Below are 18706 nucleotides of genomic sequence, written 5' to 3' on the forward strand. Positions count from 1 at the left end.
CAAGAAAAGAAATAAAAGACCTACACATAGGAAAGCAAGAAATAAAACTGCCCCTGTTTGCAGATGGCACAATTGTCTACTTAGAAAATCCCAAGAAATTGACAACAAAGCTTCCTAGAACTAAAAAGGGAATTCAGCAAACTCACGGGATACCAGACCGACATAGATACATCATTTCTCCTCCATATGCTAGCAATGAACAATTGGAAACCAAAATTAAAAATACAATGCCATTTATAATCATGAAAAAATAATTAAATACTTAAGTGAAAGTCTAACAAATTCTACACAGGACCTCTATGCTGAAAACCTCAAAACACTGATGAAAGAACTCAGAGGAAAGCTAAATAAATAAAGATACATAGTGAGTTCATGGATTAGAAGATTGAACATAGTAAAGATGTCAATTCTCCCCAAGTCGATCTACAGGCTTAGTCCTTTCCCTATCAAAATTCCAATAAGAATTTTTGTGGGCACTGACAAATTATTCTAAAACTGATATAAATAAATAAAGGAATGAGAATAGCACATTTGTGGAAAAGGATAATAAAGTGGGAAGAATCAGTCTACCTGATTTGAAAACTTATTATATAGTTATAGTAATCAAGACTGTGTCATATTAGCAGAGGGCAGATACCAATAAAACAGAATTAAAAAAAAAAAAAAAAAACATATGCCTACACAAATATGCCCAGCTTTTTAAAAAAATGCCCAACTGATTTTTAACCAAAGTTCAAAAGCAATTTAGGGAGGAATTTACAACCTTTTCAACAAATAGTGTTGGAGAAATTGACATCCATAGACAAAAAAAAAATAACTCTCAACCTAAACCTCACTGCTTACTTCTATAAACATTAACTTAAAATGTAAAATAGGCTTAAATGTAAAGTGTAAAATTATAAAACTCTAGAAAAAAAACACGCAGGAGAAAATCTTTGAGATCTACAACACAGGAAACAGTTCTTAGACTTGATACCAAAAACGTGAGCCATATGAGAAAATTTGATAAATTGAACCTGATTAAAATTTAAAATATTTGCCCTATAAAAGTCTTGGCTTTGAGGAGAACAGAAATACCAGCAATAGACAAGGAAAAAAATGCCTACAAACTCCACTCTATATCTGACAAAGGAGTATATGTAAGATATATAAAGAACTATGAAAACTTAATATTAAAAAAACTCAACAACAACCCAATTAGAAAATGAGCCAAAGACACAGAGAGACATACTGCTAAAAAAAGACACACAAGCCCTGTAAAAGACATTCAGCATCGTCAGCCACCAGAGGAATACACCTTCAAACCACAGTGAGATATGGCTGCATACCTCTCAGACGGGCAAAAATAAAGAACAATGAAAACACCAAATGTAGCTGAGGACGTGGAAATGCCAGATACACTGCAAGTGAGGGTGTGAAATGTGACAGCTATTCTGAAAAGAGTCCACAGTTTCTTCTTAAAAATGTACGTGCAACAACTACTATTCAACCTGGGAATTGTACTCCTGGCAGTTATTCCACAGAAATGAAACTTCTGTTCACCCAGCAGCCCAGACATGAATGTTCAAAGCAGTCTTTTCTATAACAGCCCAAAACTGGAACCAGCCCTGATGTCCCTTGGCAGAGGACTGTTTCAACCATGCATGATGGTACGACCATATCATAGACTATTACTTGGCAATAAACAGAGGAAACTATTAATACGTGGAACAATTAGGAGGACTCTCCAGAGAATTATGCTGAACGAAAATAGCCAATCCCAAAAGCCACACACTGTATGGATCGTTTATATAACATTCCTTTTTTTTTAATTCTTTTATTTTTCAACTATAGTTTACTTTCAATATTATTTTGTATTGATTTCAGATGTGTGGCTTAGTGGTTAAACAATCATATACTTTACAATATGTTCCCCTTCTCATATTTCCAATACCCAGCTGACACCATACATAGTTATTGCAATAATATTGATTATATTCCCTATGTTGTACTTTACATCCTCGTGACTAGATACAACATTCTTGAAATGACAAGTCATGGGACTGGAGCACAGGTGAGTGGTTCCCAGGGGTTAAGAGGAGGAAAGCAGGAGGGAAGTGAGTGTGGCCACGAGGGATCCTGTGGTGACGGAAACAATCTGGGTTTTGACTATATCAGCGTCAATATCCTGGTTGTGATTTGTAAGATGTTACAATTGAGGTGAAGTGGGTAACAGGTACATGGGATCTCTCTGGATTATTTCTTACAACTTCATGAAAATCTGCAACAATCTCAAAACAAAATGGCTATTTCATAAAAATAGTAAATAGCAAATGAATAAACAAATAAGAGAATTGAAACAGGAACAAATGAGTCAATGTTATCTGATGTAGCATGTATAATTTACCTAAAGCCATGTCCCTGGCCCTGAGCGCCACAAGGCTACCTTTGGAAAAACACTCACTCAATGTACATCATTTTCCCTGACTTAGTTTTCTTTGTATCAACTCACTTCTCCTTAAGTACCTCTATGTTCAAAGACATTTTACATTGCTACCATATAAAAAAGAGCCACACCACTGTTTATGACTACACAACGATCATAACAAAACCACAACTAAAGCTATGAAGACCTGCAAAGACCTTGCTTTGGTTGCAAACCAAAGCAGAAAAAAGGCCTCCTATGGATACCGCTAACTAGCTCTGCAGAAATTCCTGAACATGACCATTCTAAGGTAGCCCAGCCATCCTAGTGGGTGACCCTGCTCACGCGGAACTCCTCCTCCATGACCAGCCCCCTGCCCCCAACTTCCCAGTAGAAGAGCAACCTCATCCGTTGGCTTTCTCCAAATCTTCCCACAGCCCCCATAATGCCTTGCTTAAATATTAATATTAGCCTTGTGATCCTAAATGATTGATCTTTCCTGGGGCAATAGAATGAAGGTAGTTAAAAGGCACATTATTTTAAACTGGCCCTGACGTTTATTCTGTTTTTCCCAGTCAACTGATGTTATCATTTTTTCTAAGTTGCATCCTGTCCCCCATTGCATTTGGGGCTGATAATATCTCTGGTTTCATTCTTACAGAAAGATTTGCTACGGGAACGGAGACCTATGTCACCTCCCAGAACATGGGCTCCAGGGCTTATCTGACAGACCCTCCAGCTCTTAGCTATTTTGGATACTGGGAAACCAAATACGTGTATAAATACATGGTCCAGAGTCCATGGTCCCTTGTAAATCTCATTGAAAAATGCTCCCTTTGGATGGTTGATCAGTGGAACTGCTATAAATAATATCACTATCAAAGATCTTGATATTTAGCTTCTACTATACATTATGTTTTTCCAGCTTTTGGGCTAATGTAACTGGTGTTTCTAATCAATTCACACTTTCAGTCTATCATCACAGGAAAGAAAAAAAAAAACTGCTTACAAAGCAACGAATTTTCTCCTAACTTGTTTTTACATTCAGTACAACATGGATTACAGACCCGGTTCCTGACAGCCATTATGAATTGCGGTAAATATTTTGACAAAAGCAACAGTGGGGTTAAGCACACAAGAGAATTACTAAACTGGGTCATACCCAGTTTGGTGTAGCATTTGCTTTATAACTTGCATGCTTGAAGATGAATATATTATTAAGAACACAAGGTAAAAAAGAGCTTTAAAAAAAAACTCATATCTTCCCATTGCCTACCTTGCATCGCACATCACATACCTTTAGGCAGAGTGATGAGTTTTCAGCCAATGATGCTCAGATTCAAGCACAAATGACCTGGCCTGAAACTGAGAAGACATCCCTGGTCTCTGAAAAGACAGGTGGCTGGCCACCCAGAGAGAGGGGCTCATGTGCTCTTCCCTACCTGTGCAGGGAATTTGCACCTCTTTGCTGAGAAGGTGTTGGAGGCATCATCCATGGGCCCCCACTCTGCAGGCTGCATCTCAGAAGACAGACACTTCCTGCATCTCGGAAAGTAAAAGAAAAGAGGATGGCTTCCCATCGCTTGGCCTTTGAGTCAACTTCATGTCTCACTGAGAGAAAGCACCATTTGGAGCAACCTGGAGGAGACGCAAGCAGAAATGAAACTTGAACTGGCTCAAAAGTAGGAAGTAAATTATTGTCTATACATTTCTTAATGTCACAGTAGCAACCTTTCAAAAACAGGAAGAGAGAGATTCAGAGAAGGAAAAACAACAGAGTCACAGCTCATGACTTTAATGACTATTGGTCTAACAACCCATAAAGAGAGACAGCCACCTGGAACAGAGATGTACCACCCATTACATGACAGACGAGGTGGTTCTGTGTGGGCTAGGGAGCATGAGTCAGTGTGGCCATGTTCCTGGCAGCAGGTTGGAAAGGAGCACCTGCAAGAGCCTCCTGTGTTAGCCTGGAGGTCCCCAAGAGCCCAGAAGGGGCATCTGACTACAGTGCAGCTGATGACATCAGGAGGCCTCACAAGGATCTCTGAGATGCTGTCTTTACTCAAAATCTTGATGTTTGTCTCAATAAGAAATTGTTTGCAATAATTTTCATAGTGAAGATATTGCACTAAAATATTACCTTGATGACTGAGTTTTGAATGCTCCTTAAAGTCTGCACCCACCATGACATCCCCTCTCTTTCCACCCGAGTCCCTGCCGAGCTCTCTGTGACTTTGGAAAGAGCAAGCATGGGGGTGATGGAGGATAGAGAATACAATTATTCTAAATGGTGGAGGCTGAGAGGCAAAATGGACCTCTAAGACAGAATAGGAGCTAATGGCAAGAAACGCCTTCGGGGCGAGACAGGTCGACCAGATGCACAGCTGGCCATGTAGCGTGGTGGTGTGTTAACTCCTTCAGGCCAGTTTTCTGATGCTCTGAAATGTGCTTTTTCCCACCAGGGAAAAAAGTGGGGAAAATTTTGCTTTTTTCCCACTTTGCCCTCAAAAATACCCAACTGGTCATGTATGTGAGCCTCATGTTAGCTACATTGGGTTTTGGGGGGATTTCACTTGGCCCAATGAGAAGGGCTTTGAACCAAATTATGCATATTGCCATGGCTTCTGCTCCTGCTACCTCCACATCAGTGAGCAGGCACCTCGCTGGCTGTGTGAGGCACTAGCACACAAGAGGTCTCAGGGGGCATGCAGCTGAGAATGGAAGGACAGGTGCAGAGCCAGCTACCATCAATTCCAGTGTCCTTTCCCCTCCCCAGGACCCCCCATGATTGCTCACATCAGCATCCATTCTGATTTATTGGTACTTGCTTCTCTCCTTCTGTTAAGTATTATAACAGCCCTCTCTGCCCCCAGCCATAAGACGTATATACAGCATTACGGGACCCGAGGGGAAGATGAATCCAGAAGCCTTCTTGGAGGAAATGACAGATGAGCTGGGCATTACAGGATGCATACGAGTTGAACAGGCAGAAGCAGCAACCAGAGGTGAGCTAGGGAGTCCTGACACTGCACCCACACTGAGAACCTGTGAGTGCTCCACTGCCTTCCACACAGGCAGCCATGGATGTGAGGAGGGAGAGGAGGATACCAGACACCCCACCTTTTGTGCTGAGGAGATGGGCCTTCCCCTGGAGCAGGGAGAATCCTAGACGTGTTCCAACGGCAACACTCAAGAGCAGGGAGCCATGGAAAAGGGTCAGACAGGGGTGTGAGAGGTCCCTGGAGGCTGTGCTGGTGGCTGCCCAGGCTCAACCAAGGACGTCCTCAGGAATGAATCTGTCCCCATACCCTACAGAGAGCTTGACTTGCTTTTTTTTCCCCCAAGTTGCAGTCTGAATGCCCTTCATTAAGATAAATTAACAAAAATGTTTCCTGTACAAGAACTACTTTTAAAAAATACCATTGGGCCTGACCTGTAGTAGTGCAGTGGATAAAGCGTCAACCTGGAAATGCTGAGGTTGCCGGTTCAAAACCCTGGGCTTGCCTGGTCAAGGCACATATGGGAGTCGATGCTTCCTGCTCCTCCCCCCTTCTCTCTCTCTCTCTCTCTGTCTCCTCTAAAATAAATAAAAAATAAAAATAATTTAAAAATAAAAATCAATAAATAAAATCTTTAAAAATTTTTTTTTAAAAATAAATACCATTGGAGTTGATTAATAATAAATATATTAACTAATGAATGGGTAATAAAATGTGGAATAGTTGTACAATGGAATACAGTGGTACCTTGAGATACGAATTTAATTCGTTCTGTAACCGAGCTCATAAGTGTGTCAACTCGTATATCAAACTGCCAATCCTGGACCCGTGCGCCAACGCGCCAACTAGCGGCAGCTTCCCGATTCACGACTTGTATCTCGGAATTTCACTCGGATCTCGAACAAAAATACGGACCGAGTCACAGCTCGTATCTTTAAAAAAAAAATCGTATGTTGGTCTGTTCATATCTCAAGGTACCACTGTATAGGCAGTTACAAGGAATGAGGTGCTGACACTTGCTAAGGCCGATGCTCTATGGAAGAAGCCAGACAAAGGAGCCACATATGGTGTGGTTCCACTTATAGGAAGTGCCCAGAAATGGCAAACCTGCCGACAGAAAACAGCAGAGTGGTTGCCGGGGCAGGGGTGGGGGTACGTGCTAATGGGTATGGAGTTTATTTGGAGGGAGCAGAGAATGTTCTGGAATTACATAATAGTGACGACTGCACAACTTTGTGAGTCTACTAAAAACCACTAAATGGCACACTTTAAAAGGATAAATGTTATAATATGTGAGTTATTTCTCAATATAATAAATAAATCGCTCCCTTTCCGATTTTTCTCAGTGCCATGATGTAATTCAACTCTCCAGAGCGTGCGGCAGAAAAACCAATGAGCTAAACATGTGGCAATAGTCACCAAAGAAAAAGAAATTTCCAAAGAATGGTGAACTTGCTTTCTCGGGCCTTTTATTCCCAAGGAAACAAACAAAAAAGATATGATCGCTCCCTTGCCAAAAGCCAGGCTCATTTGGCAAAATTGCAGCCTGCAATGAATGTTCTTTCAAACAAAGCCACCTCAAAGAAAAAGCAGCAAAACCAAGGGGAACCGTCAGATAGCCTGGGTGTCTGTCTGAGGGAGCCAGGTGAGAGGAATGATGGGGCCCAGGAGATGTCGCACACCCACGGCCCCAACTGCACATGTTCTCGCAGAGAAGCCATGGCCAAGGGGGCCCAGTGATCCCTGCCTTCGGGATCCAGTCCCCAAGACCTCCCCCAGCCCCCGAATGTTCAGTCACATGGCAGAGAGCCAAAGGGACAGGGGCTGGCGGCTGCTGGCCCCCTGCTCCAGCCCTGCAGCAGCCGCCTGGCTCGTCCAGGGCTGAGTGTGTGGATGAGCAGCCTGAGCAAGAAACCGGGGGGCCCGGGGACCCAGCCCAGGCCCCCCAGCGAGCCGGGCTCTAAGAAGTGCTTCTCTACACCTCAGATGAGTCAACTCGATAGTGACTGCCAGACAAGGCTCTCTGGATGGTCCCCACATCCTGCTGCCTGCCTTTCTCCTGTTCCACCACCCCCAGTGGCCCTCTTCAAAGCACTGAACTGAGCCTCGCATGGTGTCAATGGTCCCCAAAGTATGTGTCAAATAAATGAAAGAGAACGTGTGGGCCTGTCTGCTTGTTTGCTTGCTTCAACACTCTTGTACGAGCTGTGGGATATGGGTGACAAACCAAGACCACGCTGGAGCGGTCAAGACAGCCCGCCACCCCTCCTCAGGTCACTCTTGGAGATGGGCAGGCACAGCTTGTCTCTTGTGCTGTGTGCCCACACCTTCTCAGCTATCTGTCCTGTGTGCCATAGCAAGTTTTCGGATACTCCTCTGCATCCCCACCAGGCCCTCACACACACCTTGCCACACACCTTACACAGTGCCGGGCACACAGTCAGCCCTGGGTCAACATCTGCCAAGTGACACACCTATCAAATCCCTCACTCCCTAAGCAAGCCTTGAGTGACCTACAAACTCACAGACCAGGTCGTGCCTGCCTGACACGCAAAGCTCAGAGGTGCCTAACCTCAGCCTCAAACCACACACGGACTTCTCAAGGGGCCAGCAGTGGGATGCAGTCCACTCTGTGCTTTGGGAACACATGCACTCAGATTTTCATTTAAACTTCTCCCATCTTGGGGTTCGGTTCCGTCCTCCACACACCGTCCTCATTTTCAAAAGAGGGGTGCAATCGCAGTCCCTGAGGAAAAGAGCCCCCACAGCTGAGTGACACTGTGTCGCTGCTGTTGTCCTTTTGTGCAGACAGACAGTGCCTCGCCCCAAAGTGTAATTTGCACAAGAACCTCAGGCAATCACACGCCTGCAAGTCCTCAAGGCCACTTAAACAATGTTTTTATTTAAAACATGATGTATCCAGCCAGCTTTTGATTATCCATGGTAATGGGGGGAGGGGGTCAAGGATCAGCTGAATAATTGAAATGGAAACTTGATTTCCACCAAGAGTTTCCTCCACCTCCTTCCTTCCTTCCGCTGAGGAGAGAGGCGCTGTTGCATTGTGGAAGGGGCCCTGGGCTGGAAGTCCCCATGCGGGCCCTGGCCAGCACTTTGTCAATGGCTTTCTGGGGGACAATGAACAACGCCCTTCCCTTCAGTGGGGCTGGGAAGAGAAAGAGCTGGGCACAGCGTGCCTTGTTCCTCATCACCGGGCTGCGTGTCATTGTCATTGATATTTATAACATATGTCTCCCAACTGACTTGCTGTTATCACTTAATGTGCCCCCAGCTGTAACCACAGCTGATGTGGTCATAATGTCTTTTAGTAATAGCCATTAAAATAACTCCCTACATGTTAACTTTTCTAAAAAGGTATAGCCAAAGATCCCACTGGACCCTGGCTTCACGGAAGCACTGTTGAAATCCAAATCAAGTCTGGAGTTCAGTTATAGTCAAGTACCGTGTTCACTCCTAAGTCATAACAAATGCCCCACGCTCACTCGTATGAGATGCCCAGAGGAGGGGGGACACGAGGGGAAATGGGAGCTCCCTGTGCTGCAAACCTAAAAGGATTCCAAAAGAAAAATTTATTAAAAAGGAAAGAAAAAAAAAGGTCCTGCCTAAAGTTAAAGAAGTTAAAAGAGATTTTAAAAATAAGAAGTGCCCTCCTTCTGGGGTCAGCCCTATGGACTGTCCTGATTCAGGGACAGGTTGGCTTGGTGGGGGGCGGCTGTGGGAGCTTTCTGGCTCAGAGCACTGAGAGAGTGAGGAGACAGAAAGACGCCCACTGCCATAACCAGTAGCTCGATAGGCAGAGGGCAGAAGTCCACCACAATGACATCCCTCTAACTGACAAGACGGTTTCCCCAAAACTGTTTCCGTCCTCTCTCCTTGTGCAGCAAAGGTTGTTTGGGAAAGAAATGCCCTCCAACCCTCTCCAGAAGAGCCCCCATGAGGCTAACAAAGATGGCCCCACATGCTGGCTCCTGGCTATGGCTGTGATACATGGCAGCCGAGCAGAGCCATGACCCACATTCTCCCCCACCCCCTGCCCCGCTGTCACTGCCTCCACTGTTCATGACCCCAAACCCTCGGCCCGGGCAGCACTCCACCTAGAGTCACTTATAAAGAAGCACCCAAGAGACAGATGCCAGGCAAGAGGAAGGTGGGGCACTCAATTTCCCTACAAATCCGGTCCCTATTTAGGAAGATGTGATGTGTCTCTCCAGCACCTGGGTCTCAGACTTTCCATCACAGCGTGTAAAAATGAAATCATTTTCGGCACCTGAAGTGATTTTGGTGCCGTCATCCACTGTGTTTGGACATTCATTTATTTTTTAGGCCAGGAAGAAAAAGCCTTATGTGTCAACAACAAGATAAAGGGGACCTCCCCCTCCTACTACTCTCAAAAGTTTTTTTTATGTAAAAAGTTTGTTTTTGTTTGTGTTTTAAGAAGAGTTCACCGGTCCAGATGGCAAACGAAATGGCTAAGACCCCAACCCCACCCCATCACATGGGAGTTGGGCTAATCAGCATCTTCGGGATGTATTTACAAACATTGTAGGTTTCAAACATTTCAATAAACAGATTAAAACACAGAATTGTCTATTAGTCTCTGCCAGCTGCTTCTCCAAGCCAAGAATCTTTTGTCCTCGGGAAACCAAATGGAGGCTGTTCCTGAGTCCAGTCCTGGCCTGCGACATGCTGGCCCTTCTCAGGGATTCGGGGTCTCTTTCTCTTGGTGGCCTCTCATCTCTCAGGTTGGCTGTTTTCACTGTCTTATCCTTGTGTTCTTACTGTAAGTTCCCCAGATCTTTTTTGGATAGAAGCTAGAGCTCAAATTGTAAGCCACCCAATCTCCCTCCAAAGACAGAGTTCAGAATCCCCTCCGGACCCAGAGGAACAAGCCAGCTTGACCAGTGTCTGTCACTAGACAAAGCACTCCTTAAGCTGTGCACAAAATGCTAGATATCTTAGCCTAGCTCCAAGCAAGTCCCTGGTGAGGAACTGCTGAACAAAGTCATTTAGTTCTGTTGGGAGAGTAAAAGTCGCCTGTGGCTTTTTCAAAGCAAGAGTTCACCCCAGCACAAAGCAACGAGGCAGAAATGCCCTCTCTGAGGCCATGCTAGCCAAGGCGTTCTTGGGTCCTCATCCCTCTATAGCTCAGCATGGTGGGGACACTCTACTTCTGAGGTGCCCTTCTTAGGGTGTGTTGGTGGGCCCTTGGGACAGTCAAACATGTTCGTCCTGCTTCCCAATCAGGTCTTGGCAGCTGGGAGACCCAGGCTGCCTGGGCACCGGCCAGAACAATTAAGTACTTCACCTTGTGGGCCTTGGAGCGCCCTTGGCGGTGAAGCAATCCATTGCTCCTGCCAAGCCAGCTCCCTGGGAAGTCCAGCCCAGGAAGAGGCGCCCAGCCCAGTGCAGAGGGCCAAACAGAAATCAGGCCCTGACCTTCTCAACAGTCAGGCAGTGGGTCTGAAGCATGCTTCCTATCTTGTTGACTCTTTCCTGTTCTCTATGGGTCCAGTTGTGCAGAATTTGGCTCAGAGAGGAAGAACTCAGAGAGTGTGGGCTTGGAGCCAAAGCACGTGTTCTCCAAAGGAAGGTGGTGGGGAAGTCGAGCGGGGGGTGGGGGGGGGAGCGAAAGGGGTCTGATGAGACTCTATTCCAGTCACTAAATAGTCACTGAATCTATTGGGCCAGGAATGGCGGTGGTAGCCAAGTAGGATTTTGCTCGGATTATATGGGCCACAGTTCACTAAAGTCCAGTCACCTACCTTTCCCCCTGTCCCTCACAAACCCACTCTCTAGCCGTAACAAAATTACATCCGCGCATCCCTCTCTAGTTACAACCCCTCGGTGGTCCCACTGCTCTTGGGATTAAGTGATCTCCCCTGCTCGCAGATCCCCTGGGCTCTGGTCTCTGCCACCCTCCCTCCCCTTCCCAAACCCCATTCTTGTTTCTGCTTCCCAGGAAGTCAGACACCGCCTTTCAGCTCCTGACACCCCTGTGACACCCCTGTGACACCCCTGTGACACCCCTGCCGCGTCAGCCACACCCCTGGCCTGAAGCTCTCACTGCCTCCCACTACACCTTCCTACCTTAGCTCAGCTCTCCGCTCCTCAGGAAGCCTTCCTAGATGCCCGCTCCCTGACCAGTCTGATCCCCCTGGACTCCTCACGATCATAATTAAACATGACCTATTGAACAATGCAAACTCCGGGCGTCAGGGACCCTTCTCCCTTGTCACCAACTCTGAGCCCATTGCCTACCACAGGTGGGTGAGTAGATGAACCTCCACCCAACTGTACTGCTTTTCCTTAGACTGTTTCCTCAGCTGGCCTTCCTTTCCTGCCCGAGGACCACATGCCCAAAGCCTGCTGTCCATCAAGGCAGATGCAGGCTCTACTTCCTCAACAAAGTCTCCAGGGTCTCCCCAGCTGAAGGTGAACATCCCCCCCCCCCCCAGCCTGAACCTTGGCAACACATTGTCTGGGGCACTTTTGGGGGGTCTATCTTTAGCAATGTCACCTTGTAATGAAGTTAGCTTGGTGTTCTGGGTTCTAAGAGCTTCCAAGGTGAGATCCCACCTTTCAGATGGCTGGAGCTCTTGCAGCACCCAATATGGTTCCCGGCCCACAGCATCGACTGGTAATAGCCCAAACTGTTCGGCACTCAACAAGTGAGATCACCAAGTCGTGATGTGAAAGAGGCAGTCAGGACACACACCATTTACATTTCATAGAGATGAGGCCACTTCCCCCTCGCCATTCAGCCAGCAATCAGCAGATACTGCTAAACCCAAGTTAACATGTTAGCCATTAAACCAACTTTTCCACTTAGGTGGATGGTGGGGGGAGCCCACTCCCCACAAGTGTTTCCTGGGCTTAGCTCTTCTCTTAGAGAAAGAACATCTCCCAAAACACCAAGCTCATTTGACACCAACATTTGAGCCCAACCGTATTAACTCGAAGAGCGCAAATCCCAAACCTCAGTTAAAACTTTTTGGTCTCCATCAAGAACTTTCCAAAAGAGTGCTCCTTCTTCAGAAAGCGCATGCCCAGGACCCAGGTTTTAACGCTATTACTCACCTGGCAGTGGGCCCCCTGGCTGCACCACAGAACAAGGGAGTGAGTGGAGCCTGGCGTTGAACCTGAGCTGGGTTTCTCACCAGTTATGAGCAAGTGACTTTACTTCTCAAAGCCTCAGGGGACTCATTTGTCCAGAAGGGCAATAATAACACCAAGCGCTGCTGAGAATAAAGTACTAGGTGCTCCCCAGGTCCTGGAAATATTAACGTAGCTTGTTACGATAGTTCCCCACTCCTGGGCAGCTCAGCAGAGAACACCCAGTGAGAGGGGCTGCCTCAGCCTGTCCGGAAAGAAATGCTGGAGGATCCTGAGAGAGGTTATCCCAGGAGACAGGAGCCATGTGTCTTGCTGGGGGTGCTCAGATCAGGGTGGCATGCACACACCAACACACGCCCCCAGTCTCATGCATCCACCTCCAAACCAGCCCCCTCGCATCTCCATCCAGGCAAGAAAGCACGTGTGTTCACATGCTCACATACACACACACATGCCTCCCATCCCAGCCCACGTGCACCCCAGGAATGTGGATCTCTTGCGGGCCCAGCATGCTCAGCCAGGGACACCTGCCCCTGCCAGAAACCCAGGCTGGGGGACTATGCTCCTGTGTCTCCCATCCAGGTAGGGCAGCCTGCAGGCGGCCAAGTATATTTGCATATAATTTGCATGTGTTGACACAATCCTTCTCAAGCTAACCTGTTATTACTGCTCCTCTAAGCCTGCTTTCCCCAGAACTCAAGCTGCTTACCCACCCACTGCCAGAAAGTACTATTCAGTGAGACAGGCCGCACTTTCTGAACGCCCATGAGTCATGCCAGCTCCTGGGCCTCAGTTTCCCCCAAGGCAATGAATAACAACATGCCTCCATTGGGCAGACCCCTCCCGCACGTAATCTGTTAGCGTGTGCCCAAGCACCAACAACTCACAGAATTAATTATTATCAAGGCTGCTTTATTATTTATGTTGGAGGGTCAGGAAGCAAGTCTGAAGGAAGAAGCTGACCTTAATTCGACAAGATGAAGCTTTTGAGTCTCACCTGGTGGGTCCCCTTGGGATAGTTACGACTTGTAGCAAATATATCATATAAACATACAGGATGCTTGATTAAATTTGAATTTCAAAGAGACAATGGATACTAAGTTAATATAACTGTTTTTCCTGTGCAATAGTTGGGACGTGCTTATACTAAAAATGTTTTTATTGTAGCCCTGGCCAGGTAGCTTAGTTGGTTAGAGTGTTGTCCCAATATGCCAACATTGCGGATTTAATCCCTGATCAGGGCACATACAAGTATCAATCAATGGATGCATAAATGAATGGAAAAACAAATCAGTGTTTCTTTCTCTCTCTCTCTCTCTCTCTCTCTCTCTCTCTCTCTCTCTCTCTCTCTTCTCTCTCCTCCTTCCTCTCTCTCTGTAAAACCAATATTTTTTTAAGTATTAAAAAAAGTCTTTGTTGCATACTTGGAATTCAAATTTTAACTGGGCATCCTGTATTTTATCTGACAGCCCTACCTGGGGCCCAAGGTCTGTTGGCTCCTATCATTATGAATATCCTGTTTTCTCACAGCTTTTACCTAAGCCCAGAGGAGCACAGACTTTATTTCCTAAATGTCCCACTTCCCCACGTGGATAGGAAGCGAGGGCGAAGGTCACGTGTGAGGTAAATTGAGAGTTGCTGAGGGGAGAGAGGGAGAGAGGGAGGGAGAACATGTGTTTCCTAATTTAGTTAAAAATCTAAAATCTGTTCCTCTTTGGTTTCTGTGAGGGGCCTGGTGGTTATCACTGCGAACGTGAGGCCACGTTTCCTGTACTGCAGGGTACGTGTGTTTTCATCAACAGGGCCTGTTTCTAGGGCTCCTCTCAGGATGTGAGGCCCGTGGCAGGTCACAGAGGAGGAGGGGAGGCAGGCAGGGAGGGCCTGCAAGGGGGCAGGGCGGGTGGCAGCTCGGGAGTGAGGGTCCTGAGCCTCGCTCTACCCTCTGCCCAGCGTCCCCATCGCACTCCAGCCAACTGGGACCTTTGGAGAATGTCAAGGTGCTAATGTGTCCGATTCCACCCTTACACTGGGGGGGGGGGGGAGATGAGCAGGGGCGGTACAGAGGTTACAGAGGTCAGGGAACACTGCCCTTCACTTGCAGTCACCATCAGACGCAGAATGCTCAGGACGAGACATGCATGGAGGAGACTTGCTCTGCGTTCAGGGGCTCTGTGGTCAGTCCTTCCCTCCAATGCGCAAAGCTCTGGCTTTGCTGGCTGGGATGCGTGTGCTTCCGGGATGGGCCACATGTCACAGGAGTACCACCTGTTTGGCAATATGGGTGAGCGGGCAACTCACTCAGGAGTGACAATTTTCCTTCAAGATCAATGACTAGACCATGGAGTGCAATGCAAAATTTTTGTATTTTTAAGATAAAATGTGAAAAATATAATATATAAGGCTCAGTTTCTTCCTCTTCCATAAAGGGGTGATGGGGCCAGCCCCAACTTTGCAGGGCCTTGCAAGGATTAAATAAAGAAAGGCAGGTAAGCCCTTCCAGGGCAGCCAGGCCACAGTAAGACCTCTAACCAGAACACTCGGACTGCTGTGGAGACAGGGCTCAATGACTGAAATCCCTTCATCTGGTCTTGCAGGTCAGAACTTCATGTGCGTAAAGAAATCACAAAGTAGCAAGAGGATTCTAGATTTGTGATCACCAGAGGAAGCTTTCCCTTGACATTCTGGCAGTATCTTTTCTCTGGTCAGGTCTCCAACAGAACAAGAACCTTAAAGCCACCTGTCTGGTCTGATACACCAAGATGGGCACCGACCATGAACATCTGTGTCCATAGACATGGCTGGCCTAGATGGAGCCAAAGGTTTCCACTACCAATGGAGACACCATGCACTGGCTCCCCATTCAATACCTGTGCCAAGGCTGAACACAGGGTTCCCAGCCCAGAACTGTGCCTGCTGGCGGTGCCAGAAAGAGGCCCTAGGGAAGGACATAATCAGCAGTATTCAAGGAACGTGGTGTGGTCAGGAGGACAAGATTCATCTAGACACACATAGCTGAGATGGGTAGGCTCAGGATCCCTGAGTCAGCTGTCTGGGTGAAAGAATGAGATTGAGCCTCATGGCATAATACCTGAGGTCAATCCCTGCTGGCTCCCACCCTCTGGGTGGTTCAGACCCTTCTTAAGAACGTCAGAAATTCAGTGATATTTCTTGAGGACCTGAAAATTGACTTTGCCAATGGTCATCAAAGATCATCTACACACCTTGTATTTCTCCACTCAACAGAGAAGCTAGCCACTTGCTACAGGAACTCTTCCAACCTAATCAACAAATTGTCCATGCCTTTATCATTGATGGACCAACCATAAGTGACTTAAGAAGTAAATGAGGACAACACGTAGGCCTTGCTAATTGACACTGGACCAGTAGTCAGCGGCTAGGTCTGACTCTGAGATAGTAGGGGAATATTCTGCATAAGAGAGTGTATGGGATGTCCTTTCTAACTGGGAGCCCTGATGTAGTCTCACTTTCTATTGACCTAATAATTGTTACAAATGTACAAAAACATTGACCCAGCAGTTTGACTACCACCTGGCCTTCCGTTTCTTGTCCTTGCCTATTGTTCATGCCAACTGTTACCCTGTGACCACCTTGGGAGTCAAGGCTCCATGCTCATGACCACCCTTGCATTTAAATTCTCTTCGAATTGACAGTCTCAGCTCTGACATATGAACAGACTTTGGAAGGGTAATTAGCCTCACACAGAATTGCCGCCAACATCCAATCAACGCCAGCCCCATAGTTAGTTCCTGCTAATATATTACACGTTGTCTAAACTACGTTGGAAGATGTTCCCCAGTTATGAAATCTACTTTATCAAAATCAGTCTTGTTTGGGGATTAAGGGGCCTCATTCTTCTTTATGACAATAGAGTTGCCCCCAACGCCATTTTTCTTACTCTGAACCATGATCCAACATCTCTCTCTCTCTCTCTCTCTCTCTTTTTCACTTTCAGTGTGTATAGCCTTTCCTTTTTGAAAAACAAAGCATAACAATCACAATTCTCCCTTGGCCAGTGGCCAGACCCCCAAGGGCTGGAGCCAGAAGATTAACGGATACACCCGGAGAGGGCAAGGCCAGAGAGCGGAACATTCTGGATCCGTGTTTATATCGGAGCCCAGACTCCACAGACCCTGAGGGCACCCCTCCACGAGGGTGGATGCCCCCCGCCCCAGTTTGAATGACATGCTAAGGCCCTTCAGAACCTGCAGATGCCACATGCCTGTGACATTAATTAATGCCAGGCAAAATGTAACAGCAGATCTTGGAAACTAAAAATAGATCTATGCTAACTGATTCATCCCCTGACTGCACAGAACTCAGAGCTGTTTTATCTCTTCTGCGAGTACGTTACATTATGGCCTTTTTCTTGCCTTCCATCTTTGTTGTGGTCCCTTTATGCCTCACTTCCTCATCAACAAGTTTAAACCCTCTAGGAGAGGTGTCCCCACTCAGCTACCCTCCGACCCACAAACATGCTTAATAAGCAAGGAAACTGTGTCTTTTCCTGGCTCGCACGACCGTGAGCTATGTCATCTGTACTTAATATTTTCCAGGCGGGTGTCCCTGCCTGTTGCACCACAGAGAACTCTACAGCTTCGTTTTTGATGACGGCCCCTTCTATTTTAAACTTTGTTGATTTCTACTGGGAAGGAAGCCTAGTTTGTACAGATTAGCTGGACAGCTGGGTCTGATTGCTTCTGATTACCGGGTTTGGGGTCACTGGGGAAACAGGTTTCCCAAAGCCCCTTGGACAGAGAGCCATTCCATATGGTCCCAAAGGAATGGGTCGGTACTCGCTCGGGGCGGGGGTGGGGGGAGGAGAGGAGGGGTCAGCAGGCTCAGGTGGAAATCAGCAGGTCGAGACAAAGAAAGAATCAGACCTGAATCCACATCCCAGGCTGTGCTGACAGGTGGTGGAGAGGGGATCAGACTCCCCCTGGTTCCAAGTGCTGCAGGGACCTGGGTGGGGACCGTGTCAGAGATGACTGCATGTGTTTGGCAGGGAGCGTCCATCATGCTTGCCTGATAGAATCACTCGGGAGGCATCAGACAAGGCTCAATGATTAAGTCCCTTCATCTGGCCTTGCCTCCCAGACCTCCAGGTGCACAAAGAAATCACAAAGACCTCTCTCACCTTTAGTGGTCAGTCCACAGGCAGGCTGGGGCTGCCGCGCTCTCCTGAGAACCGGTGGCTGCGATGAGGCAGGAGCTTTCTCCCTGCTCGTCCCATTCTGCCTTTGCTTCTCTTTATGCCTTCTCTAGAGAAACCGAGGGCTGGAGATTTAAAAAAAAAAAATATTGTGTGTGTGAAGGGTGGCGGTGGCGGGGGGTGCTGGGGCTGTGTGGGTGCTGAGGGACGCCGGGGGAGGTGTGCAGCTGCCCTGGTGTGGGTTCGGTTTAATGGCCGACGCCGGGGCGATGGTTCGCCTGCTGAAGCTCAGTGCACGGCAGCTCTGTGTGTGGGCGGCGGCAGCTCCACGGCTGGTTTTCAAACCATTACACTGAACATTTGCAAACAGATAAAAAAACAAAACCATCCGGCACAAGTGGAAACTTCTGTTTTCCTTTCTCTTTCTGCACTGTCTGCCCTTGAGTCTTGGGGGAGGAGGGTAAGGATGGGCATGTCTCCCTTGGGGCTCCCCCACCCCCATGGCCACCAACACAGGCAGGTAGATCAGAGTACCCAGACTAACCACCACAGCTTTGGGAGGACCCAGACATTTGAGAAATACTTTCTCTTCTAGGGTCTCACTCAGGGTCCAGCCACTAAATGCCGTTACACGCAGAGAGCATTTGGACTTCCCTATTTGGGTATTTCTCATTCTCCTCAGTTTTAAAGCTACCTTAGAACTGGCCAGTGAAAGCCCAGGTGGTGTTCTTTCGTAAGTGAGGGACACTTTCCCAAGGAATACTCTATGAGCAAGGCATTAGACACTCCATGAAAATACAGAGTCCTGTAGTCCAATGATTTGGGGAGCTGTTGCATCCTGTGTTGCTTTGGGACAGTCACAGAGCACGTTAACAAGGAAAGGCTCTGAGAAATCCTGCAGGGAAGATTCCTGGTTCACTTCGTTTGATCCAACATTTCCAAACTGTGTGAGACCTCAGACGAAAGAACCCCCTGTCCCTGAGCAACACCTGCCCCAGT

At 47.2% G+C, this 18706-nt stretch overlaps 1 protein-coding gene across 2 annotated transcripts in view; it reads right to left on the minus strand.

Moving 5' to 3' along the window:
- Nucleotides 1-17802, minus strand: part of ZNF831 (zinc finger protein 831) — a 99013-nt gene extending 81211 nt beyond the window's left edge. Inside the window, exon 1 of one of the 2 annotated variants that reach the window (XM_066387338.1) lies at nucleotides 17693-17802. The gene's annotated coding sequence lies outside the window, so the exon portion shown is untranslated. Of the gene's footprint in view, nucleotides 1-3701; nucleotides 3804-17692 lie in introns of those variants that run through there. The other variant, XM_066387339.1, reaches the window with a different exon arrangement.
- Between the last annotated feature and the right edge of the window lie 904 nt (nucleotides 17803-18706).

This window comes from Saccopteryx leptura, chromosome 5 (assembly GCF_036850995.1).
Source record: "Saccopteryx leptura isolate mSacLep1 chromosome 5, mSacLep1_pri_phased_curated, whole genome shotgun sequence".
Classification (NCBI taxonomy): domain Eukaryota; kingdom Metazoa; phylum Chordata; class Mammalia; order Chiroptera; family Emballonuridae; genus Saccopteryx; species Saccopteryx leptura.